Genomic DNA, 25,857 nt, shown 5'->3' on the forward strand with positions numbered 1-25,857 from the left:
CGACTGAGGACAACCTGCCAACAGATTACCCAAATGTAATGACTGCAACAGTGAAACACTAAGAACATGTACAGTTGTGTACACTTACCATAAATGTAGATGTTGTAGATGTTAGAGTGTATTCACTGTTGCAGTTATCCCTGCCAGGGTAGCCCACGGCCAGCCCGAATACCAGAGGCTTAGTATTTCTGCATCGGTTGCTGTCGCTTCAGGACTGACGTCCAGTCATTAGTATAAAGTAAGGCAGCCAACGAAATTACATCAGTTTTTCTTGCCCTAACCTGTCAGGGAGCCCCCAAGTAGAAGCCAGGTTCTGGTGGAAGAACCCCACCAGTAAAAAGTAAATACCAATATGCCCTTTGTAAGGAATAAGAAAAAGAAAAAAGGCAGATGAGGGAGGGAAACCGGGACTGCAACAGTGAATACACTCAAACATCTACATTTATGGTAAGTGTACACAACTATATTATGTTCTTCGTGATTCACTGTTGCAGACATCACATTTGGGTTAATTCCCAAAGCTGAGGAAATGGGTGGAGGCAATGAAGAAAACTATGGGCTGGCTAGGATGCCCTGCAAAAGTGCAGAGGCAAACACTGCCCTGGATTTGGAGGAGGGAGGTAGGTGGTAATGTTTGGTAAAAGTGTGAACAGATGTCCAGGTGGCAGCCTCCAGGATACCCCTGGTGGGGACTCCTCTGACGAAAGCTGCAGAGGTGGAGACTGCCCTGCTTGAGTAAGATCTGACCCCCTTGAGGGAGGCTTTCAGTGTTTGCAGCAAAAATGGATGCAGTGTGCTATCCATTTGGAAATTGTTTGGAGATGGCTTTGCCATCAGCAATTGATCAGACTTGGGATTTAGTCCTGTCTAGATAGAATCTGAGTGGTCTGTGCACATCTAGAGAGAGGAGAATCCTTTCCCCCTTGTACTGGTGATTAGGAAAAAAGGTGGGCAAATGAATGGACTGGTTGAGAGCAACACTGGACACTATACATTGAGCATGAAGAATGGGTTAGTCTTGAGGGATACCCTGTCAGATTGGAAGATGAAGGGTTCCAAAACCATGAGTGCTTGCAGCTCAGACTCATCTGGCTGATGTGATGAACAGTAGGAAAGCGGTCTTCCAGGAAAGAAATTTATCTCTGCAGAAGAAGCTGGTTCGAAGGTGGGCAGGGTGAGCTTCTCCAACACAGTTAGGGTACCAAGCTGGGGTTGGTGCTCTTCTGGGTGGTCTCAAGTTGTTAGCCCTTCTTAGGAACTGTTTGATCAAAGGTGTGAGAAAAGGGGCTGCTCAGTGGCAAAATGAGCAGAGATAGCAGAGGCATGAATTTTAATGAGTAAAGAGGCCACTGTGTAGCAGGTCAGCTAAGTAATCCAGGATGAGAGGGATGGAGGGCTGTGCCATGTTGGCTCCCTTAGCCTGAATCCAGGTGCAGAGCCTTTTCCATTTGTCGGCATAAGACTTTCTAGTGCTAGGACATCTAGCCTCATGTATAACATCTAGTACCTGTTTACTGAGGTTAGCAGATTGATTGGGGGTTAGGGAATACGCCAAGCTGACAAACTGAGTGTCTGCAGTCGGGGATGCATGAATTCCCTTTCCCTCTGGGTCAGGAGGTTTGGAATCTGAGGAAGATGCCATTGTGGCAGTGGGGATAGGCTGCACAGCAAGGGGTACCAGTGCTGACGAGACGAGTCTGGAGCTATAATGATTGTCCTTGGTTTTTCCTCCATCTTGAGCAGTACCCTGGGGTTGAGAGATAGTGGAAGAAAGGCATAGACAGACTGACCCAAGGGAAGGGCAGGGCATCCACTTTCCAAGCCATGCAGTGATGCTCCCTGATGCAGAATTTGCTGAGCTGATGGTTGGTGTGGAAGGCAAAGAGGTCGACCTTCAGGGTACCCCATTTCTGAGTTATTAGGGTGAAGGTTCTTCTGTTGAGCTGCCACTCGTGTGGGTACAGAAGATTTCTACTTAATTAGTCTGCCAGACAGTTGAGAATAAGTACAATTGTGTACACTTACCATAAATGTAGATGTTAGAATGCATTCACTGTTGCAGTCATCACATTTGGGTTATCTGCTTGCAGTAGCCCTCAGTCGGCCTGATTACCAAAATCTTGGGTCCTGCGTCGGTTGCAGTCTCATCTTCCATGATGTCAGGTAATCAGGGGTATAAAGCATGCAGCTGATACCATTACACCAGTTTTTCTTGCCCTAGATGTCGGGTGCCCCCTAATGGGAAGCAATTAAAAATAAATATGCAAAGTTATACCCTCCAACAAAAAAGCAAATACACAAAAAAGCTTTTAAGCATAGTAAAAGAGAAAACAGGTATAGCCAAAAGAAGTCGGGGGGGGGGGGCTGGAGGGAGGGTAACCAGGAATGCAACAGTGAATACAGGAACATCTACATTGATGGCAAGTGTACACAACTGTACTACATTCTTCGTGTTTCACTGTTGCAGTCATCACATTTGGATAGCTTCCCAAAGCGAAGGACTGGAGGAGGAATTTAGATAACATTTGGACCAGCTATAAGGCCCTGCAAGACTGCAGTGGCAAAGCCAGCTCTGTATTTAGAGAAAATTGGCAAATGGTAATGCTTGGTGAAAGTATGTACAGAACTCCAGGTAGTAGCTTCTAGGATGCCCCTGGCAGGGACACCTCTGAGAAAGGCTGTAGAGGTAGATGCAGCCCTGGTTGAGTACGGTCTTATCCCCTGTGGGATAGGTTTTCCATGGTGCTTACAGCGGAAATAAATGCAATGGGCCTATCCATTAAGAAATGGTTTGCTTTGAAATGACATTCCCCTCTGCCCCTGCAGCAAATGCCACCAGTTCAGATTTCCTTTGAGGTTTAGTCCTGTCCAAGTAAAATCTAAGTTGTCTGTGCACATCTAAGGAGTGCAGTATCTGTTCCCCTTTGTTCTGTGGATTAGAAAAGAAGGTTGGCAAATGAATGTATTGATTAAAAGCCACAATGGATACCACCTTGGGCATGGAGGGGTTGGTCCTGAGGGACACCCTGTCCGCATGAAAGACTATGAAAGGCTCCACTACCATAAGTGCCTGTAATTGAGATACCCTTCTTGCTGAAGTGATTGCTAAAAAGAAGGCTGTTTTCCAAGAAAGGAATTTTAACTACATTTGCAGCTGGCTCAAAAGGAGGTGGAGTGTGTTTTTCCAATACAAATTTAAGGTCCCAGGCTGGAATTGGGGCTCTCCTGGGTGGTCTTTGGCCCCTCTGAGGAACTGTTTGAACAGTGCATGAGAGAAAAGGGGTGGTTCTGTGCTGTAATGAGCTGAAATGGCTGAGGTATGAATTTTAGAGGAAAAAGGCCCTTGTGAAGCACCTCAGTCAAGTATTGAAGAATCTGAGGTAAATTGGATGTTGCTGTGCCCAATCCCTTGAGTTTGGTTCAACATAATCTTTTCCATTTTTCAGCATAAGATTTTTAGTACAAGTCCTCCTTGCCTCCAAAATGCCATCCAAAACTTGTTTACTGAGGGATGGTAATGGAGAGTTCCAGCAATTAGCCAGGCTGCCAGGTTCAGGGTTTGAAAACGAGGATGCAGAATATGGCCCTCCTGCTGGGACAGTAGGGTAGGTGTCTGAGGCAGGTGCCATGGGGCCAGCAGTGACACTGCGCAAGGGGGGTACCACTGTTGGCGTGGCCAGTCTGGTGCAATCAGTACAGTCCTTGCTTTGTCCAGTTTGATTTTTAGTAGTACTTTGGAGAGGCAGAGGAGGAAAGGCATAAACTGATGGATTTTTTCCAGTTGGATGGGGCATCCACTTTCCGAGCTTGTTTGTGGGGAGTCCTTGTGCAGAATTTGTCCAATTGGTAGTGTTGGGGGGGGGGGGGGCAAACAGGTCTATATCTGGGCTCTACCATTTGTTTATCAACATGTCGAAAAGTCTTTGGTTCAGTTTCCACTTGTGTGGGGTCCATGAGATTTCTGCTTAGTTTGTCTGCCAGTGTTTAGCTTTCCTGGCAGGAATTGAGCCTGTAAATGCACTTGGTAGCTCAATGCTGTGTTCCACAGAGACATGGGTAAGTCTGCAGAGGGGGTATAAATGGGTCCCCGTCCTGCATGCTTATGTACCACAACAGTGGTGTTGTCCGTCCTTACCATTAATTGACCTGGAAGAATGTGGTCCTTGAAGGCTGTCAGAGCATTCTGTACAGCTAACATTTCTTTTTGATTGATATGCAGGTGCATTTGACTTTGGTTCCATTTGCCCTGAATGCACTTCCCTGCCAGGTGAGCCCCCCCATGCATAATCTGATGCGTCTGTTAGGGTTTGCGCGGCAGGGAGTAGAGTGAATGGTAGTCCCTCGTTTTGGTGGCAGGCCTCTGCCCAAAGGAACGCTAACTGTAGGCAAGGTATTATAGGAATCATTGCTTCTAGATCCTGAGAATGTGACATCATAGGCTTTTTAAATACCAGTGTAGTTTTCCTCATATGCAGTCTTGCATATGGAATTAGGAGAATGCAGGAGGCCATGGACCCCAAGGCTTGCAGCATTGGCCTTGCAGATAGTATTCTTCTGAACAAGTTGGCCATTAGTTTGAAGTAAGCTGTCAAATGAATGTGTTTCTCTGGCATGAGGAAAGCAATCTGGGAAGTTGTGTTCAAGCTTGCTCCCAGGAATATAATTTGTTGACACGGTACAAGATGCGATTTATTTTCGTTTATGGTGTGCCCAAGACAAGTCAGCACCTTTTGTACAAATGCCAGATGATTCCAAAGTATGTCCTGGCTTTCTGCCAGAATTAGACAATTGTCCAGGTATGGGTATATTTGGATATTTCTTTGCCTGAAAAATGCAATGACTGGAGCTAGGCACTTTGTGAATACCCTGGGAGCAGTAAATAAGCCAAAGGGCAGTGCAGATAATTGATAGTGCATGTAAGCCTGCTTTGAAGCATAGGTACCTTCTGCAAGATGCCCTGATTGGGATGTGCAGGGTAGGCTTTCTTTATAATCAGTGTTGCCAACCAGGCATCCTTGCCGAGCATAGGAAGCAACTGGTGAAGAGTTAGTGTCTTGAATTTTGGGATCACCAAAAAGGCGTTTAGGTATAAAGGTCGAGGATAGGACGCCATGAGTTGTCTTTTCTGGGTACCAGGAAAAGTCTTGAGCAGAGACCTTGCCCCTTTTCCTCTTCTGGTACAGTTTGAATAGCCCTTATGCTTAAGAGAAAGAGTAATTGCTTTTGAGCTTCTGCCCACTGATTTGGGGTATATCTGGCCAACCGTTTGGGGTTGGTAACGTGTGGAAGTGAAATCTTTATCCTTGGGAAACTATTTAAAACCCATTTGTCCTGGGTAATTAGTTCCCAGTTTTTGTCTGCAGAGCAATCTTTCCCCCCTAAAGGAGCAGTCAGTTGAGAATGGCTTGGAAGTTTTAAAATTAAGTCATCGAGACAGTTTACCATAGGTGGGAGTCTTACTACTCCCCGATTTGGAAGTGGGAGCCCCCCACTGCTTAGTCCTGCGCATACCTTGGGACTAAAGCCTGGGTGTTCTGCTGGTTCTGGGTTTGGACTGAAGGCCTGGAAGAGGCAGGAAAGGACAATTCTTAGAGGGCCAATGCCTACTAAATCTTGGAGGCTGTACCTGTAAGAAATATTTAACAGTTGGCATAGACTTTGCTTTTTCTCCATCTTTTTAAGTACTACTACTGCTTTGCTGCTTAAGAGGCGGTCCTGATTGAAGGGAGCATCCAGCAATTTAGCTTTAACATGATCTGGCAAAGACTGCCCCTTAAGCCAAGCATGCCTTCTAAGTACAGACCCAGTGACAGCAGCCCTGCAAGATGCCTCTAGAGAATCAAAACCACACTGCAAAGTATGTTTTCCAACTTGTTCAGCAGAATGCATTAAATCCTGTAAATCTTTATTTTCAGCACAGTCAGGAGTAATTTTCTGTTTAAGCAATCCAATAATATGCTGCTGATACTTTAACATATGAAACTGGCAGTTTAAGGCCCTAATGGCCAAGCTTGCAGAAGTGTATACCTTCTTACCCCATCTATCCAGCGTCCTGGAATCACTATCAGAGGGGGTAGGATTTTTGGCAGTTACGAAGAGCATCCATGACCAGAACCCAGTACTAAGGCACCTCCTTATGAACCAAAATATGCTGCCTTCAACCCCCAGTAATTAGAATTCTGGAGTCAAAAGTGACCACTGAAGAGCAGTTAAGGACAACACCAATGTTTTAAATTATGCAGAGAGCAGACTGCTGCACTGAGGGCAGGGATGGTAGTCTCCCTTGCAGTCACACGAGGCATCCGTAGCAGTGGATATTGTCAAAAGGGGCAAAGAAAGAGCCTCAAGACCAACAATCTTGAGCCTTGGAGGACTGTGACAAAAGTCATGTACTCACCATAACGTTCCACGTTTGTTGACCATAATCTCGCCTTCATTCTTGATGGCTGGGTTCATAACTGAGCATCAGTTCTGATTAGGCCACGTACTAAAGCTCGAGAGCTTCCACTGGCTTGAGGCTATACTCTATCCCATGATGCCTAGCGACAGTTATCCAGATCTCGTTTGCAATACCCATCACTAGACTATCCAAACCCACTAGGGTAACAATCCTCTGCACATGTCTCATGAGGCACGAAGGGAATCAGAACTTATGACCAATTCCAAAAATTTCCTCTCAATCCTCCAGGAAGGAGGGTGGGATGCAAGAATGAAGGCGAGATTATGGACAAACATGGAATGTTATGGTGAGTACATAATTTCTTTATGTTAATTTGTCCCATCTCACCTTCATTGACAGTTGGGACAGCATCCCCAGCACCTTCTTTCTTGGGTGGCCTAAGGGAATAAACTTTTCAGAACAGTGGCACCAAAGGAAGCCCTGTTCCAGGAGCCCACATCTACTTTGTAAAGAGTGATAAAGGTGTGAGAGTTGACCCATGTGGCTGCAGCACAAATTGAATCTAAGGGTAGTCTGGCTTGAAAGGCAATGGAAGTCAACAAGTGTCGCGAATGACCCCAAATTTTTCCTGACAACAGCTTATGCTGAGAACTATATGCGTAAGTAATGGTATCTGTAAGCCATTTGGATCAAGTAACTTTTTTGAGAATGAGACAACTGCTTTTTCTTGTGCAAGTAGAAACGTAACTGCCTATGGACATCTAATGGGTGAAGCTTACATTCTGCCTTACCATAGTTGGGGAAAAAAGACAGGTACTGTAGACTGATTTAAATTGGACTCTCAAAAAAACTTTGGGCAGAAAGGATGGATTAGCTCTAAAAGACACTGTGGAAAATCAAATAGCTTGCATTTATGAAACTCTCGTGGCTTAAGTAATGGCTGTTAAATTGTCTTCCATGCTAAAAACTTTAGTGGGCAAGAGACAGCTGGCTCGAAAGGGGGGAGAGAAAGCAGTTAGTATCAAATTTAGATCCCATGGAGGTGGTGGTTTTCTTATTGGAGATCTTAAAAGGAATGTACCTCTCAGAAAAGCTCTGCATAATCTAGGAGACATTATACTGGATCCCAAGTATCCTATGTGGTAGTTTGATATAGCAGCTAGTTGTACTTGTACAGTGGCCGCAGCTGCCCCTTGATTAAAGGTTTCTGCTAAAAATTCCAGAATTGTAGTTATAGGGCCTGTAAAGGGATATTTGTCAGCCCAAGAAAACTTTTTCCATTTGCTAGTATAAAGTTTTCTAGTACTAGTCTTGTGCGATGAAACTAGAATTTGGTGCACTGCTGGGGACATGTCTAGAAGCCTGGCTAAGATGGGAAGTGGAGAAACCAAGCTGTCAGCTTGAGGGTTTGAATGGAAGGATGGAGCTTTTCCTGACTGATGAGTCGGAAGATTCGGTACTGGGTCCAGGATCTAAGGCTCCTCCTGGAGATGGGGCAATAGGAAGGGGAACCATATCTGACGAGGCCAGTACGGAGCAATGAGAATGCCTGCAACTCAAAGATCTGGCTTTCTGAAGAACTTTGGGTATTAGTGGAAAAGTGCAGTTTTGTACCTACCATAAATGTAGATGTCCGATAGATATGCAACTGCAGTCATAACATATGGGTTTGTCCTGCCTCAGGCAGCCCTCGGTCGGCCGGATTCCAAAGTCTGGGTCCGGCGTCGGCTGGTGTCGCCTCCTCTCAGACGTCAGAACAGCTGGAGTATAAAGGCATCGGCCGACGCCATCTTCTTCAGTGTTTCTTGCCCCAGATGCCAGGTGCCCTCCTAGGAAGGCTAAATTTGGTGAATGGATAAATTCCAGACATGCACAACAGTAATAAACAGATACACCATAGAGATACCCCCAGCAAATAGGAGTAGGGGTAGTGGACCCATAAGGAAGGATGTAGAGGGGTAGGAGGGCGGGAGAATCCGACTGCAGTTGCATATCTATCGGACATCTACATTTATGGTAGGTACAAAACTGTACTATGTCCTTCAAGAATGCAACTGCAGTCATAACATATGGGTTGAATACCATAGCCAAGCTGGGGGCGGTTGGAACTAAGAAAGTGATGGTGTAGCTAAAATGCCCTGCAGGACTGCCGAAGCAAAGCCTGCTCGGGATCTGGAGTATAAAGGCAGGTTGTAGTGCTTGGTAAATGTATGCACGGAGCTCCATGTAGCAGCCTCTAGAATGTCCTTTGTAGCCACTCCTCTTAGGAAAGCTGTAGATGTGGCTATAGCTCTGGTGGAGTGTGGCCTAATATTGGCTGGCACACCTTTTCCATGGAAGGAATAGTAGAATCTGATGCAGTGTCCAATCCATTTGGAAATTGTTTGTTTGGAGATTGCTTTTCCTTGTTTTCCAGCAGCATAGGCTACAAACAGTTGGTCAGACTTTCTGGTGGCCTTAGTTCTGTCCAGGTAGTAGCGTACTTGCCTGTGTATGTCCAAATTATGCAGCAGTGCTTCCCCCCTGTTTTGAGGATTGAGAAAGAAGGTAGGCAGGTGAATGGCTTGATTTAGAGACACCCTTGAAATTACTTTTGGCATGAATGAAGGATTGGTTCTTAGAGAGACTCTGTCCTAATAAAAAAATGAGAAAAGGAGGTACTGCCATAAGTGCCTGTATCTCCAAGACTCTTCTTGCTGATGTGATTGCCAATAGGAAAACAGTTTTCCATGAGAGAAATTGCATTTCTGAAGTTGCTGCTGGTTCAAAGGGAGGAAGAGTTAATTTTTCCAAGACGAAGTTGAGGTCCCATGCAGGTACTGGCGGTTTCCTGGGAGGTTTGATATTCTTTATCCCCCTTAGGAACTGTCTTAGCAAAGGATGTGAAAACACCGGTGGATCACAATTGTATTTTGCTGAGATTGCTGAGGCATGAATCTTTATGGAAGAATATGAGAGACCAGTATGAAACAATTCTGCCAAGTATTCCAGTATCTGAGGTATACTCAATACTGTTGTATCCTGACCCCTGCTAGCATTCCAGATGATGAATCTCTTCCACTTGGCTGAATAGGTTTTTCTGGTGGAAGGTCTGCGTGCTAACAGTAAGATCTCTTGAACTTTTTTGGAAAGAGAGATATCGGAAGGAGTTATGGTAACCTCCAGGCTGTCAGATGCAATGTTTTCAGGTTTTGATGAACCGTCCTGTAATTGTGTTGTCTTAGAAGCAGAGGCCATAGGGGCAGAGGCCACGGTTTGGTCCGAGATATGCTCAACAGCAATGGGTACCAGTGCTGCCTTGGCCAGTCTGGAGCAATCAAAATGCCTGTTGGTTGTTCTGCTTTGATCTTCAGTATCACCTTGGTCAGCAGTGGTAGAGGAGGGAATGCATAAATTGTTAGGGACTTCCAACTGAAGGAGAGAGCATCCGTTTTCCAGGCTAGAGGATGGTGGGTCCTTGTACAGAACTTTTCCAGGTGATGGTTCATGTGAGAAGCAAATAGATCCATGTCCGGTCTTCCCCATGTCCTTATTTGTGAGAAAATGTGAGGATGCAGCATCCATTCGTGCAGATCCAAGAAATTTCTGCTCAGCTTGTCCGCCAGTACATTGTCCTTGCCTGGCACAAACTGGGATTGCAAATGTATCTTCAGACTTAGGGATTTTTCCCAGAGGATCATTGTTAGTCTGCAGAGGGGATAAGAATGAGTGCCTCCCTGCTTGTTTATATACCACATAACCGTGGTGTCTGTCCTTATTAGCAAATGTCCTTGTTGAAGTGATTTTTCGAAAGTCTTGATTGCATGTATCACTGCCAACATCTTTTTTTTTGGTTTATGTGCAGATGCCTTTCCCTTGGTGTCCATTGACCTTGAATGCATATGCCCTCCATGTGCGCCCCCCATCCATGGTCTGAGGCGTCTGTTGTAAAAATTTGACCTGCTTGAGGTTTGTTGAAAGACATGCCTTTGTTTAACTGACTTGCTTGAGCCCACCACAAAAATTCTCTTTGCAGACATGGAATGAGTGGGATTACGTCCTCTAGGCTTTGGCTGTGTTGGGACCATAAGCTTTTTAAGTACCATTGCAGCTTTCTCATATGAAGTCTTGCCAAAGGTATCGGAAGAATGCAAGATGCCATGAATCCCAGGGCCTGCAGGATTTTCCTTGCAGTCAGCTGGGAGAGCTTTGCTAGGCCTTTGAAGTAATCTGGTAACTGCTGTTGTTTTTCCTCTGAGATGAGCCATCTGTGTGTCTCCAGTTTGGCTCCTAGGAAAATAATCTGTTGGGATGGCAGTAGTCTTGATTTCTGAATGTTGACTGTGTATCCCAAGGCCTGTAGTAATTGAATGACATAGTCCAAGTTTGCTATCAAGGTTTGCTTGTTGTCTGCTTGCATGAGGCAGTCGTCCAGGTAGGGGTATATTTGAATCCTCTGGAGTCTGCAGTGTGCCACTACTGATGCCAGGCATTTCGTGAACACTCTGGGCACAGTAGATAAGCCAAACGGCAATGCTGAGAATTGATAATGCTCTGTCCCTGCAAGAAATCTAAGGTATCTTCTGCAGCTTTGTCTGATTGGGACATGCAGGTATGCCTCCTTGAGGTCCAGAGTGACCAGCCAAGACCCCTTGCCCAGCATGGGAAGGAGTTGCTGCAACGTCAGCATTTTGAACTCTGGAACAATGAGATAAGTATTTAGAGTAGACAAGTCCAGTATAGGTCTCCATTTGTTTTCCTTTCTTGGAACAAGGAACAGTCTTGAATAAAATCCCTGGCCTTGTTCCTGTGGAGGAACCTTTTCTATTGCATTTATGTTTAACAGCTTTGAAACTTGAATGAGTGCCTCTGCCCTTTGATGAAGTGGCAGGTTTGGCATGCCTTGTCTTATTGGTAAAGTATGGAAATGGAATCTGTAACCTTTGTCTATTAAATCCAGAATCCAGTTGTCCTTGGTTAAGATATGCCAGTTTTTTGAGAATAAGGATAATTTTCCGCCCAAAGGTGCTTCTCTTTGAGCCTTTGTAGGCGGTATGAAAGTCAAGTCATTGTGGTTGTCCTTGTGGTGCAGCTGGACTGCCTGCGCCACTTTGATTTGGTGGTTGCCATTGGCGGCCCCCTGTAGGAGCCTCGGTATTGCCCTCTACCTCGGGCACGCCTGTTATTTCCCCTTTGAAACTTGTCAGTGTCTGGAAAGGACCAATTCTTTGAAGGCCAATTCCTGCTGAATCTGGGTGGCTGAACCTGGAGGAAATCTTTGACTGTCTGTACTGATTTAGCTTTTTCCTCAATGGACTTAAACACATCTTGTGCATTAGCACCAAAAAGCTTCTGTTTTTCCAGAAGTGCATCAAGTAACTTTACTTTAACATGGCCTGGCAGTGGCTGTTCTTTTAACCAAGCATGTCTACGTATAACAGCCCCAGTCATAGCTGCCCTACATGAAGCCTCCAATGCATCATAACCACACTGAAGAAAATGACTGTTAACCTGCTGAGTGTTATGTACTAGATCCTGCAATGCCTTTCTATCAATAGGCTCAGGGGAGGCTAGCTTTTTCTGTAAGTCATCCAGTAAAAAATCCTGGTACTGAAACATATGAAAAAGGCAGTTAAGTGACCTCATGGCCAGGGTGGTAGAGGTATAAACTTTTTTACCCCATCTCTCCAGGGACCTAGCTTCCCTATCCGCTGGCAGTGGATTCTTGGCTGTGGAAGTAGCCACTCCCTTGGGGCCCTGTGAAATAGTTTCTAGATCCACAGAATGGGCCTTAAAAAGAGATGCTTGTGGGTGTCAGGGACCCTATAATATCTGTCTGGCTTGAGAGGAGCAGGAGGGAGAGAGAATCAGGGTTAGCACTGGAGTCGGAGAAAACATCATCCAGGACATTCATAACTGGAGGGATAGCTAAAGGTCTGTGCTGGGGAAGCTTGAGGAAGGTACGTAGCCTTTTCCTGGAATCAGAGAATTCCTGACCCTGCCATTTAAAATGCTCCCTCATGGAGTGTAGGACTTCACCGAACGAAAAATCCTCTGGAGGAGAGGCAGAGGGAATTGATTCCTCAGCATCAGAGTCCTCATAGGCCTGGAAGGATTCTTCTTGGGTATCTGAATGCTCAGAATCCCCAGAGGCTTCATCTGAAGAGAGGTTGTCGGCCTGCTCAGTTCTGGGCCTTTTCTCTGCAGGCGGCTGAGAACCTCTGTCTGGATGAGGCTGAGACCTCCTAATAAGAGAAATAAGATCTGCAGCAAGAGACATGATCTGTTTATCAGAAGAAGGGGCCTGGGCAGTAGGTTTAGGATGGGCCTTGGCCTGGCTGGTGGCCTTAGCACGTGCAAAGGCCTTGATGGACATGGATACAGGAGGCCTAGCTGCCCCACATGCAGGAGTAACCTTGTCCACAGGAATGGTGTCGGGTAGATCCAGAACCTCGGTTTCTGGAGGAAAGTCAACAACCGGCACCGGTGTAGACTCAGAGACCGAAGGACGAGTTAACGCTGTGTCGTCGGCCTGGAGTGGTTGAATTACCGCTTCCAAAGGGACCGAAGCACTCTGAGGGTTTAGGAGGAGTATCGGTGGAGGACGCGGGCCGAGGATGTCGGTCCCGGTCCTTACGTTTTTTGGAAGATTGAGTTGTCGGTTGATCCGACGGCATAATATAAGCGAAAGAATCGCCAAAAAAGTCTTCGGCAAATTCTGCCTGGCGCCTGAGAGTGCACTTATTAAAGCAAGCACAGGCCGAGACATCGTGGTCTGGGCCCAGGCAAGGAAGGCAATAAGAATGGAAGTCCTTATGAGGTATTTGTTTACCACAAGACAAACAATTAACTTTCTCAATTTGTTCTGACATCGTCTGAGGCAAGAAAAAATGTTCCCCAATGGGGTACTTCGCTTTTAGATGACTTCGGTACTGAAAACACAGGAGCTGACCGACTGGCACTTGCGAACTGCTTCTGCTTCGGGCACCGCACGGCAAGAATGACTGAAGAAGATGGTGTCGGCCGATGCGTTTATACACCAGCCGTTCTGACGTCGGAGAGGAGGCGACACCAGCCGACGCCGGACCCAGACTTTGGAATCCGGCCGACCGAGGGCTGCCTGAGGCAGGACAACCCATATGTTATGACTGCAGTTGCATTCTTGAAGGACATCGGAGGAAATGCATAGTCATCCTGGGGGACAATTGTGAACAAGTGCATCCCTGGGTGACTCCCCCGGAGGGGGAATTGGGGCAAGACAGCTGCTGCATTTGACACTCATGGACGTGGCAGAGGTCGCAGCAAAGCTGACCCCACTTGGGAAAAATTTGGTTCGCAATTTCCTGTTTTAGGGACCACTCATGAGGCATAAGAATTGCCCTGCTTAATTTTGCCCTGCTTAATTTTTCCACTATCACAGACTTCCCCAGAATATGCATTGCAATCAGAAAACTGAGAGAAGATATTGGCCCCATTGCCATACTCTGAACCTCAACAGAGGGGATAAGATTTGGTTCCTCCTTGTTTGTTGATATACCACATGACGGACATATTGTCCGTCTGAATGGCAATCGTACCTGGTGGAAGCGAAGTCTGCAAAGCCTGCAATGCCAGAAGCACTGCTCATCTCCAGGACATTGATGTGCAAGTGGTATTAGTGTTCCTGCCAAGTCTCTGGCAGTCTGCCCCAGATAATGCTCCCCCAACCTATCTGGGAGGTGTCCGTGGTCACTGCAGCTATGGGTTGGGGGAAGAACAGTCTGCTTATGGTTACCTGCATGGAATGAAGCCACCATTGTAGAGCCTTCTTGCAGGTGTCCGTAATGAGGATCTTGTGTGACATGGGCAACTCCAGCATGGACCATTGAGCAAAGAGTAGCCATGGTAACACTCATGTGTAGATGCACTAGGGAGACTAATGTTACTGCAGCTGCCATTGAACCCAGTATCTTGAGAACAAACTTTGCCTGTACTTTCTTTTTCATGAGCAAGACAGATATTTGATGGCGCAACGTAAGTACCCTTTCGAAGGGCAGTTTTGCTACTATGTCTCTTGTGTTTAAGTCTGCTCCTATAAAGGTAATATGCTGGTAAAGCAACAAGGAAGATTTTTCGAAATTTATGGTAATGCCTACCTCTGAACACAGATGAATGGATGAACCTTGCCTTGGCTAGTAGATGCTCGGTGGTGTCTGTTGGTTAGGAGCCAGTCGTCTTAAGTACAGAAACACCCGGAATCCTAGATGCCTCAGGTGAGCCGAAACTACTCCCATGCATTTTGTAAATACTCTGGGGGCTGTAGTGAGACCAAAGCACAGAGCTTTGAACTGGTAATGACTGGCTCCCAGCTGGAAGCATAGATATCTCCTAGATCGCCTGTTCATCTTTATGTGATAGTACGCATCCTGAAGATAAGTTGTGTAAAATCTTACCATAAAGTACAGTTGCGTACACTTACCACAAATGTAGATGTTGGAGTGCATTCACTGTTGCAGTCATCACACTTGGTTTATCCTGCTAGCGGTAGTCCTCAGTCAACCCACATACCAGAGGCTATTTCTGCTTCGGTTACTGTCGCTCCAGGACTGAAGTCAGGTAAGTCAGTGGTATAAAAACAGGCAGAAAATGCCATTACTTCAGTTTTTCTTGCCCAAAATGTCAGAAGCCCCCAAATAGGGAGCTAGGTTATGGTGGAATAACGCCACCAGTAGAAAGTAAACGCCAAATAGCACTGTAAAGAGTGTGGAAGAGAGAGACAAGAGGGATGGGAAAGTGGGAAACCAGGACTGCAACAGTGACTACACTTGAACATCTACATTTATGTTAAGTGTACACAACTGAAATATGTTAGTGCTTCATTGTTGCAGTCATCACACACGGGTGGATTCCCAAAGCTGAAGAAACGGGTGGAGGCAGTCAAGAAGAGTTGGTGCTGGCTGGTATGCCCTGCAGGACTGTGGTTGCAAAGCCTGCCCTGGATTTGGAAGATAGGCAGGAGGCAACGCTTGATGACTATATGAACAGAACTCCATGTTGCAGCTTCTAGGATGACTCTAGTAGGGATCAATCTGAGAAAAGCTGCAGAGGTGGAAGTTGCCCTAGTGGAATGCGTTTTGACCCCCTGCAGGGGTGGTTTCTCGTGGTGTTCAACAGAAATGGTTAGTGTGCTATCCATTTGGAAATAGTTTTGATATGGCCTTGCCCTCTGCCCCTGCTGCAAAGCTGACATAACTGGTCAGATTTCCTAAAGGGCTTAGTCCTATCCAGGTAGAATCTGAGCTGTCTGTGCACATCTAAAGAGTGCAGGATCCTTTCCTCCTTATTTTGACCTTTAGGGAAAAATGTGGGCAAATGAACAGATTGGTTGAGAGCCACACTGGATACCACTTTAGGCATGAAAATTGGGTTAGTCCTGAGGGAGACCCTGTCAGCATGAAAAATGATTAAGGGTTCCACAGCCATGAGTGCTTGTAGCTCAGACACTCTAAAGTGATGGCCAGAAGCAAGGCTGTTTTCAAAGAGGAATTTTAACTTTGCTGAAGCTGCAGGCTCAAAGGGGGCTAAGCGTGAGCTTTTTCAACACAAGGTTAAGGTTCCAAGCAGGTGTAGGTGCTCTTCTGGGTGGCCTTAAGTCGTTAGTCCCTCTAAAGAACTGCTTGATGAGGGGGTGTGAAAAGAGATGTGGCTCTGTGCTGTAATGAGCAGAGATGGCAGAGGCATGGATTTGAAGAGAAGGAAAGGCCCCTGTGAAGTAGGTCTGCTAGGTAATCCAGGATGAGAGGTAAGGAGGGCTGTGCTGGTTCAGCTCCTTTAGCCGGGATCCAAGAGCAATAACTTATCCACTTGTCAGCACAGGATTTTCTAGTGCTGGGTCGTCTGGCTTCACTTACGTCCAGGACTTGTTTGCTCAGGCTGGCCACTGGAGGAGAGATCAAGGAATATACCAGGTTCAGGGTCTGCAATTGTGGATGCAAGAACTCGCCCTTCTGCTGGGTCAGGAGAGTTGGAATCTGAGGGAGATGCCATGGAGGCAATGGTGAGACTGCACAGTAGTGGGTACCAGTGTTGGCGTGGCCAGTCTGGGGCTATAAGGATTGCCCTTGGTCTTTCCTCCCTTACTTTGAGTAATACCTTTGTAAGAGGTAGAGGGGGAAATGCATAGACAGAGGTTTACCCATTGGAAGTATAGGGCATCCACTTTCCAGGCCTTGCTGTGAGGTTCCCTGGTGCAGAAATTTGCTGAGCTGGTGGTGGTTGTTGTGGGAGGCAAATAGGTCCACCTTCATTTCTGGGTTACGAGGCTGAAGGTGTTGTGGTTTAATTGCCACTCATGTGGGTCTAGATTTCTGCTTAAGTTGTCTGCCAGAGAGATTTGGTTGCCTGGCAGGAATTGTGCTAGCAGGTGAATATGCATAGCTGAAGCAGTGTCCCAAAGGGTCATGGCTAGCCTGCATAGTGGGTAAGAGTGGGTTCCTTCCTGCTTCTTGATGTACCACATCACTGTGGTGTTGTCTGTTTTGATTAGTAGAGGTCCCAGTGACAGTAGGGATCTGAAAGCTGTCAGTGTGGTGAACAGCTAGCATCTCTTTTTGGATGATGTGCAGATGAATTTGATTTGGACTCCAGTGGCCCTGAATGCACCTGCTGTCCAGGTGCGCACCTCAGGCATAATCTGATGAGTGCGTGGTTAGGGTCTGGGCGGCGTGGGGTTATGAAAAGGGTTATGGTTGCATGCTGCTGCAACCAAAGAAAATATTTCCTTAGACAAGGTATCATAGGTAAAATAGTTTCCAGGTCCTGAGAATGTTGACACCAAAGGCTTTTCAAGTACCACTGAAGTTTCCTCATATGCAGTCTGGCATATGGAATTAGCAGAATGCAAGAGGCCATGAATCCTAGAGCTTGCAGGATTTTCCTTGCAGATAACTGGGTTCTGGTGGTCAGATGAGAGAAGTAGCCTGTCAGATAGGCTTGTTTTTCTGGAGTAAGGAATGCCATCTAGGATGCTATGTCCAGGCTTGCTCCAAGGAATACAAGTTTCTGACTGGGGACTAGTTTGGATTTCTTTTCGTTTATAGTGTACCCCACTGAGGTCAGTAAGTCCTTTACAAATATTAGGTGCTGCAACAGCTTTTCCTGTCTGCCTGAATCAGGCAGTCGTCCAAATAGAGGTAAATTTGAGTATTTGTCTGCAATAAGCAATGGCTGGAGCCAGGCAGTTTGTGAAAACTGGGAGCAGTGGATAAGCCAAAGGGAAGTGCAGAGCACTGATAATGTATAGATCCTGCCCTGAAATGCAGATTTCCTGCAATGTATAGATCCTGCCCTGAAACGCAGATATTTCCTGCAAGAGTCCGATTGGGATGTGCAGATAAGCCTCTTTTAGGTCTAGGGTGGCTAACCACGCATCTTTGGATAGCATAGGAAGAAGCTGCTGGAGGGTGAGCATTTTGAATTTTGGTACCACCAGAAAGGCGTTTAGAATGGATAGATCAAAGATTGGGTGCCAGTTGCCCTCTTTTCTGGGTACCAGGAAAAGTCTGGAATAGAAACCTTGGCTTATGTGGTCTGCAGGAACAGGCTGAATTGCCCTCCTGGACAGGGCAGGGAATGAACTTAGTTTTGTGCCTCTGCCCACTGGTTTGGAGGAAGACCTGGGAACCCTTTTGGGGTTGGCAGTGTGTGGAAATAAAATTTGTACCCCTGGGGCACTACTGAGGACCCATCGATCGCTGGTGATGGAGGCCCAGTTTTTTTTCATGAGGCAAGTTTTCCTCCTATGGTCACAAGCAGGTGGGCAGAGGTAAGAGATTGAGTTGAAAAGTCATTGTGAATTCTTTCCATAAGGGGATGACTTGGCACTCCCTGTTTTAGAAGTGGAGGTAGTCCATTGCTTAGATCTCTGCATTCCCTGGGACTGCTGTCTGGGGGGACTGCTTCCCCTAGGTCTAGTCTGAGCCAGCCTAGAGGGAGCTAGAAAGGACCAGTGTTTTGAGGGGCAATGCCTACTGAATCCCGGCGGCTGGATTTGCAAAGTCTGTCTGCATAGATTTAGCTTTTTCTTCCATATTTAAAATCTCTTCTGCCTTGGTGCCAAACAAATTGTCTTGGTTCAGTGGTGTGTCCAATAATTTTGATTTGACATGGACTGGCAACGTCTGTTCCTTAAGCCAAGCATGCCTTCAAAGTACAGAACCTGTGACTGCTGCTCTGTAGGATGCTTCTAGGGCGTCAAACCCACATTGCAGGGTATGCGTAGTAACTTGGCTTGCAGAATACATAAGCTCCTGTAATTATTTTCTGCAGTCTGGAAAAGTAAATAATTTTTGTTTAATAAACTGCATTGTATGCTGCTGGTATTTCAGCATGACAAACAGACAATTTAATGCTCTAATGGCAAGACTTGCAGAGATGTATACTTTTTTACCCCATCTGTCTAAAGCTCAGGAATCCCTGTCCGAGGGGTGGGATTCTTAGCTGTGGTTGCTTTTATTCCTTTAGGTTCTTGGGAGATGACCTCTGAGTCAGCAGTAGGATTTTTGAAAAGAAATGTGTGAGTCAGGGACTCTACCTGTCAGGTTTCCAGGGAGCAGGGGGTAGAGTATCAGGAGTTAAACCGGATTCCATGAAAACATCTTCCAAAACAGGACTAGCTAAGGGTCTGTGCTGTGGTAAATCTAAAAATCCCCCCAGAGTCTTTTTGGACCGAGGATAATCCTGGCATTCCCAGTAGAAATGCTCTCTCAAGGTATGTAGGGTTTCACCAAAAGAAAAATCCTCTGGAGGAGAGGCAGAAGGAATTGATTCCTCTGCATCTGAATCTTCATGAGCAGTAAGGGCATGTCTTCATAACTAGATCGGACTCTTGGTCAGACAAAGCAGCTGGGGACAAGTCTCTTTTAGAAGGGGAAGGCTGGCTTCCCCTAATCAGCATAAGATATTCCGCCATTTTAAGCATTTGAGTTTGAGGCATGGAAGCAGGTGCTTGAGCTTGGGTCGTTTTTTTTTAGGTGTAGTTCGTACCCTGGGCCTTAGAAACTCAGTAGTTTTAGAAAGAGACCCTTCCAAGGTAAACACGTCCACAGGTTGCATAATCAAAGAAGTCTCGCGGTATACTGGACTCCGAACGGGTCTCAGTAGCGGCCTGCAAATCCACAGAAGTGAGCATCATGGGCTGCGAAAGTGCCTCACTCGTGCGAACTGCTTCTGCGTCGAGCTCATCGGCAAGAAAGACTGATGTAATGGCATCATCTGCCTGTTTTTATACCACTGACAACCAGACATCAGTCCTTGAGCAACAGCAACCAACACAGAAATACTTAGCCTCTGGTATTCAAGCCGACTGAGGGCTATGCCTAGCAGGATAACCCAAGTGAGATGACTGCAACAATGAAACACGAAAAACATCCATAGAGGTCCTCTTCCATGTTACAGTATTCACTAGTGGGTTTACTCTTCTTCCCATTAGCTTGTTCGGCTAGGTTTCCAAAGCTTTTCCAGTCCCTGATGGTGTGAACATCTGACGTGTTGGCAGGTACATGGGCCATAAATGTGATCTGCGCACACCAGTCCTCAGAACCAAGGAGCCCCATACACAGCCAGTCCTGATGGCACAGCCTGTATAAGAGCAAGAGCATGGAGGGCAAGAGCATGGAGGGCAAGAGCATGGAGGGCAAGAGCATGGAGGGCAAGAGCATGGAGGGCAAGAGCATGGAGGGCAAGAGCATGGAGGGCAAGAGCATGGAGGGCAAGAGCATGGAGGGCAAGAGCATGGAGGGCAGGGAAGGAATATTGCAACATGGAAGAGAAGTCCATCTACAGTTATGGTAAGATTTTACACAGGTCGTTCTATTTCAGTGTTGCAGTATTCATTAGTGGGTAAGAACAAAAGCTCACTGGTACCTGGGAGGTGGTCTAGATGAGGATTCCTGGAACCCATGCAGGACAGCCCTGGAAAATTCTGCCCTGGTCCTAGAGATGTGGTCCAGCTTAGAGTCTGATGAAGGTGTGCATAGAGGACCAGACAGCTGCTTCCAGAATGGAGTTAGTATTGTTAGTATCTAGACCTTTAAAGAAAGTCCAGAGGCAGCCATGGATCTTGTGGAGTGCACTTTAACATTGCCCGTTAAGTGTCTTTCCATGGTGAGAGTAACAAAAGAAGATGGCCATAGCAACCACGGTGAGTAACAAAAGGAGATGGCCCTAGCAATCCAGGAAGAGAGTTTCCCAACAGCCTTCCCCAGAGCCCTGGGGTGGAAGGAGACAAACGTCTGGTCTGATCTGCATATAGGCTTTGTCTTATGCAAGTACAAATGAAGTTGCCTGTGAACATCCAGGGAGTGAAGGACTCAGTCTCCCTGAGAGTTTGGAAAGAAGGTAGGCAGATGAATGGCCTGATTCAGACAGATCATTGACCACTCTGGTAGTGGAGGGATTAATCCTGAGGGTGACCCTGTCCATATGTAAACTAGGAAGGTTGGAGTAGCCATAAGGACTTGGAGCTCTGAAACCCTCCTGGCTGAAGCCAAAGCAACTAGCAATACTGTTTTCCAACTGCAATATTTCAAGTCAGCCTTGCCAGCTGGTTCAAAGGGTGGTACAGTGAGTTTTGCAGCACATAGTTAAGATCTCAGGAAGGAAGGGTTAGTTTCCTGGGGGCGTCTTAAGTGTAAAACAGCTTTTAGGAACAGCTTGGCTGGAAGTCTGGAAGCTAGTGGAGGGCTCCATAGGCAGGCAGAAATGGCAGACAGGTGTGCTTTTAAAGAGGAATAAGACAAGCCTGTCTTCGGCAGTTCACACAGGTAAGACAAATAAGAGGCAGGTCGCTTTCCAGTGGCTCTGTCTTGTGACAACAAATAGAAAACCTTCTCCGTTAAGAGAGAGGACTGCCTTGTGTTTGGTTTCCTGGCCTCCTGCAGGACTGAGAGCACGTCCTCGTTGTACAGGTGTCTGAAGGGAATCAGAATCTTGTCAGTCACAGGTAGAGGGATCTCCACTGTGGGTGAATCTGTGTCCCCTGATGCTGTGCGAGTAGATCCACTGAGGGGGGGGGGGGGTAACTTCTGGTGACTGCCCTTGGATAGATGAAGTAGGAGGGAACCAGTGCTGCCTTGGCCAATAGGATGCTGTGCGAGTAGATCCACTGAGGGGGGTAACTTCTAGTGACTGCCCTTGGATAGATGAAGTAGGAGGGAACCAGTGCTGCCTTGGCCAATAGGGGGGGGGGGTCACCAACAAGATTTTTGGTGAGTACTGTTGAATTTTCAGTAGGACTCTGGATTAGAGGGAAAGGCGTACAAGAATTTCCCCTTCCAAGACATTAAGAAGGCATCTGTTTGAAGGGCCTTTGGGTCTTGAGTTCTGGAGCAATAGCTCTGGAGTTGCCTGTTTGTGGAGGAGGCAAACAGGTCTATATGTGGAATACCCCACCTGTGGATCAGATCTAGGAATACCTCCCTTGACAGCATCCATTCATGCCTGAGGAGGTTCTGCTTAAGGAGTCTGCCTGACAATTGTGTTGAGATGAGATGTAGGCTGCCTGGAGGAAGATCCCCTGGGAAACCAGCTAGATCCCATACCTGTAGGGCTAGCCTGCAGAGGAGGTAGGACTTTATTCCTCATTGCTTGTTCAGGTACCACATCACTGTGTTGTCTGAAGATCTTCAGAATGCCCTGTCTGAGAAAAGGTAGAAAGGCCTGCAGGCCAGAAGTATGGCTGACATTTCCTTGATGTTGATATGCCATTGTTTGTGTTTGTCTTTCCACAAACCTTCCACTGTTCTTGTGTCCAATTTTGACACCCAGCCCGGATCTGAGGCATCTGTGTGCATGAACTGAAGGTGAAGGCAACTGTAGGGGGGGGCCCAAGTTTAGGGTCACCTGGGCCACCCACCTCTTCAGCTCTTAGTGGAGGCAGGGGAGAAGTGGGATTCTAAACTCTAGGGGGGTGAGTGCTGGGCCCATACTGAGCAAAGATACCATTGCATCATCCTCACGTGTAATCTTGCCAATGGAGCATGGGAACAGTGGCAGCCATGTGGTAGAGAAGCTTGAGAAATTCCCTCGCAGTCAGGGCAGGTGAAAGGAGGGCAGACTGAAGGTGTTGGGTCAGGGAAAGCACTTTTTCCTGAGATAGGAAGGCCATCCTGAGGTCTGTTCTGATTCTGCATCCTAGGAAGACAATGTCTTGTGTAGGATTTAGTTTGGATTTGGGTAAGTTTGAGGGACCCTGGAGACTGCAGCAGGAGCAGGAGGTCTGCTGCTTGAATAAGCAGGTCTAGGTATGGGAAAATTTGCATACCTCTTGTTCTGCAGTAAGCAATGCCTGGGGGCTAGACATTTTGTAAATACCCTTTGGGCACCAGTGGAGAGTCCAAAAGGCAAGGCACAGAACTGAAAATGCAAGGAGCCTGCTTTGAATTGGAGGAATTTTCTGGAGGACGTTTTTATGGGAATATGTAGATAGGCCTCTATGTCCAGGGTCACCACGAAAGCCTGGGGAAAGAGAATGGGTAGTGTTATTCTGTAAGGGGGGATCTTCAGGAATGGGTTGAGACAGGAAAGGTCTAGGATTGGTCTCCATGGTCCCTCCTTCCTGGGCACCAGAAAAATTCTGGGATAGAAGTCTCTCCCTCGAGCAGCGGGGGAGACTAGTTCTATGGTTCCTTGGAGCAGCAGGTTGTTTAGGACCTCGGGAAGGAGGGGCCACTGAGAGGGGGAGGTAGTGTTATAGGACGTTTTGGGGGAGGAGACATCCAAGACATGAAATAACCCTCCTTTAGGATAGACAAAACCCATTTGTCAGATGTCACTAGGGCCGTGTCGGGAGGCAGTGATACGAGATGAAAGGTATGGTGGGAGGAGGGGGAGGCAGGCAGTCAGATGCTGCCTGCCCTTTCAGGAAAGGGGGGTCTCTGGGCAGTGGCCTCAGGAGTCCTAGTTTGAGAAGCCGGTCTTGTGTGGTCTTCTAAACCTGGTGGGGGAAAATGGCCTAGAAGACTCCCTTATAAATTGCATCTTGGCCAGGTAGTTCCTCTGAAATTTTTGGATTGGAGAGACAAGATGCTTTAGATCTTGGAACTCTTTCCCTTTTTACTGCGTATGGCTGGAGGCTGAAAAGGTCCGAGGACTGGTGCATGCAGATGTCACATTTATGGTCTATGTACCTGCCAACATGTCAGATGTCCGACATACCATCATGGACTGGAAAAGCTTTGGAAACCTGGCCAAAAAAGCTGATGGAAAGAAGGGTAAAACCCACTAGTGAATACTGCAACACTGGAATAGAAGGACATCTATTGAACACATCCAATTGTCTTGTCCCAGAAAAAGGAGTACAGACTGCAGTATTAACATCTGGAACTTTGCTTTCTTTACAGACTTGTTCAGTTTGCAGAGATCCAAAATAGGTCTTCAGTCCCCTTTTTTTTTTGGAACTAAAAAAAAAAACTAGAGTAAATTCCGGATCTGGCTTGGTCTGTGGGGACTTCTTGGCTGACTTTCTAGCAACCTTTGAATTTCTAGGGTTGCTGGATCCCTTAGACCGGGTGGCATTGTCTGGGATGCATCTATGGAGGGGGTGGAAAAGAGAAAAGAATGTTGTATCCCCAGGATATGGATTGACCGTACCCATTTTTCTTGAGTGATATTCAGCCAGGCTTTTGAGTACAGTGATAATCCCCCCCCCCCCCAACTGCCTCCCTTCAGGAGCATTGGAAGGGCATGCCAGAGAACGTATCTGTCACCCTGATTCTGCGGACCCCCACTGCTGTGAAGGTGGAGTCTTCCACTGGCGGAAAATTCACATCAAATCTTGCTTTTTTCCCACTTTTCTGAGATTTAAAAAAGTTCAGTTACAGGCTTGCTGTTCTTGAACTGTTTTGTAAGTTTCTTGGAGGCCATTTTTTGCTTGGGCTAAAGGGAAGTCTCTCTGTTGATCAGTGGCAGTGAAAAACATTGAGCAGCCTGCCTCTGTGGGAAGTGGTTACTGACTTGAAACTGCAGTTTTATTGGCCATTTTGGGTCAATTCCAAACTCCTTCATCTTCCTCTCTTAAAACCTGGTTGCCTCGTGGTTTTGGCGTCTTTTCAGGCTCGTTGGCTGTTGGTGAAGCACCCAAGAGGAGAAAACGCTGAGAGAAGAAAGGAGCCACTTTTGAGATTTTAAGCATTTTTCCTCTTTATTTGCTAAGTTTTTTTGCATAGCCGCCTATTTTGAGCATTTTCTGGCTTGTTAAACTTGATTTCTGCATTAGTAACTGTATTTAGAGCACAACCTAGAGCTGTTTACTGAATTTCCTGTTTGCACTTATTTTTAAAATCGTTTTTTTCTCAAAACTTGCATTTTATCTGTCTTTGGCCTAGCAGTCCTGTGTGGGGTCACTTACTGCACTGTTAAAACTTGTTGATACTTGTGAACCTCTGTCATCTCTGAAAAAAACAACAAACAAAAAAAAACTTGCTTTTTTCCCCACTTCTGAGATTTAAAAAAGTTCAGTTACAGGCTTGCTGTTCTTGAACTGTTTGCAAGTTTCTTGGAGGCCATTTTTTGCTTGGGCTAAAGGGAAGTCTCTCTGTTGATCAGTGGCAGTGAAAAACATTGAGCAGGCTGCTTCTATGGGAGTGGTTACTGACTTGAAACAGTAGTTTTATTGGCCATTTTGGGTCAATTCCAAATTCCTTCATCTTCCTCTCTTAAAACCCTCTTTTGCGCGGTTTTGCACGTTTTTGTGCATAGCGCAACAGCGGGCAGTGTCGCCTAATTGGGTTTAAACTATTCCTGGCTCCACAAAGTCTGCTCTTCACTTTTTCCCATAGAACTGCTCTATCTCAATTTAAACACCATATTCTCATTCTAAGGCCCTTCACTGGTCCAATTAAGTAATCCTACAAGTTAGCACTATTAAACCATAAGCACTACTTACTCTTATACTCTCTACAATTACCCTGTCCTCCATTGGTCCGTCTTAAATTCAGTTTCCCTATATTACTCTAGCATGTCCAAAGGTCAGTCAATGGATTCCTCTTCAGTCCAGCTGGTGAATCTGGGAATTTTGAGGCAATGTTACAACCGTCTCATGTACACGGACAACCCTCTCCTCCTCCAAACAGGTTCAAATATATGTGAGAGATGCAACTATTTAGCCAAACTGGAGGCTGAGCTCTCTCATCTCAAAACTGGTGTAACCAGTCAGGAGGAGAAGGTAACCTCACACAACACAATTCCAGTATCACGTAGTCCCACATCAGCGAACCAAACAAATACACAAAAACATACTCGGAGGCTCTAAATAAAAATCTACCTAAGCATAGAGATCTCCAAAGCAGAAATCCAAGCAAACGCTACCTCAAAACAAAACACGCACAACACATAGCCCACAAAGTCAGTGTGCCAAGCAGCCACAGCCCTTAAGGCTGAATAACACACCTGATACTCTTGTAATAGGTGACTATTGTCAGACACAGACGTCCCGCTCACCA

The 25,857-nt window shown here is 46.4% G+C and overlaps 1 protein-coding gene across 1 annotated transcript in view; it reads right to left on the minus strand.

The window, feature by feature from the left end:
- Positions 1 to 25,857, minus strand: part of POLR2A (RNA polymerase II subunit A) — a gene marked incomplete in the record, with an annotated part of 2,048,627 nt that overhangs the window by 1,010,759 nt on the left and 1,012,011 nt on the right.

This window comes from Protopterus annectens, chromosome 7.part0 (assembly GCF_019279795.1).
Source record: "Protopterus annectens isolate FY-2018-M chromosome 7.part0, PAN1.0, whole genome shotgun sequence".
Taxonomy (NCBI): domain Eukaryota; kingdom Metazoa; phylum Chordata; order Ceratodontiformes; family Protopteridae; genus Protopterus; species Protopterus annectens.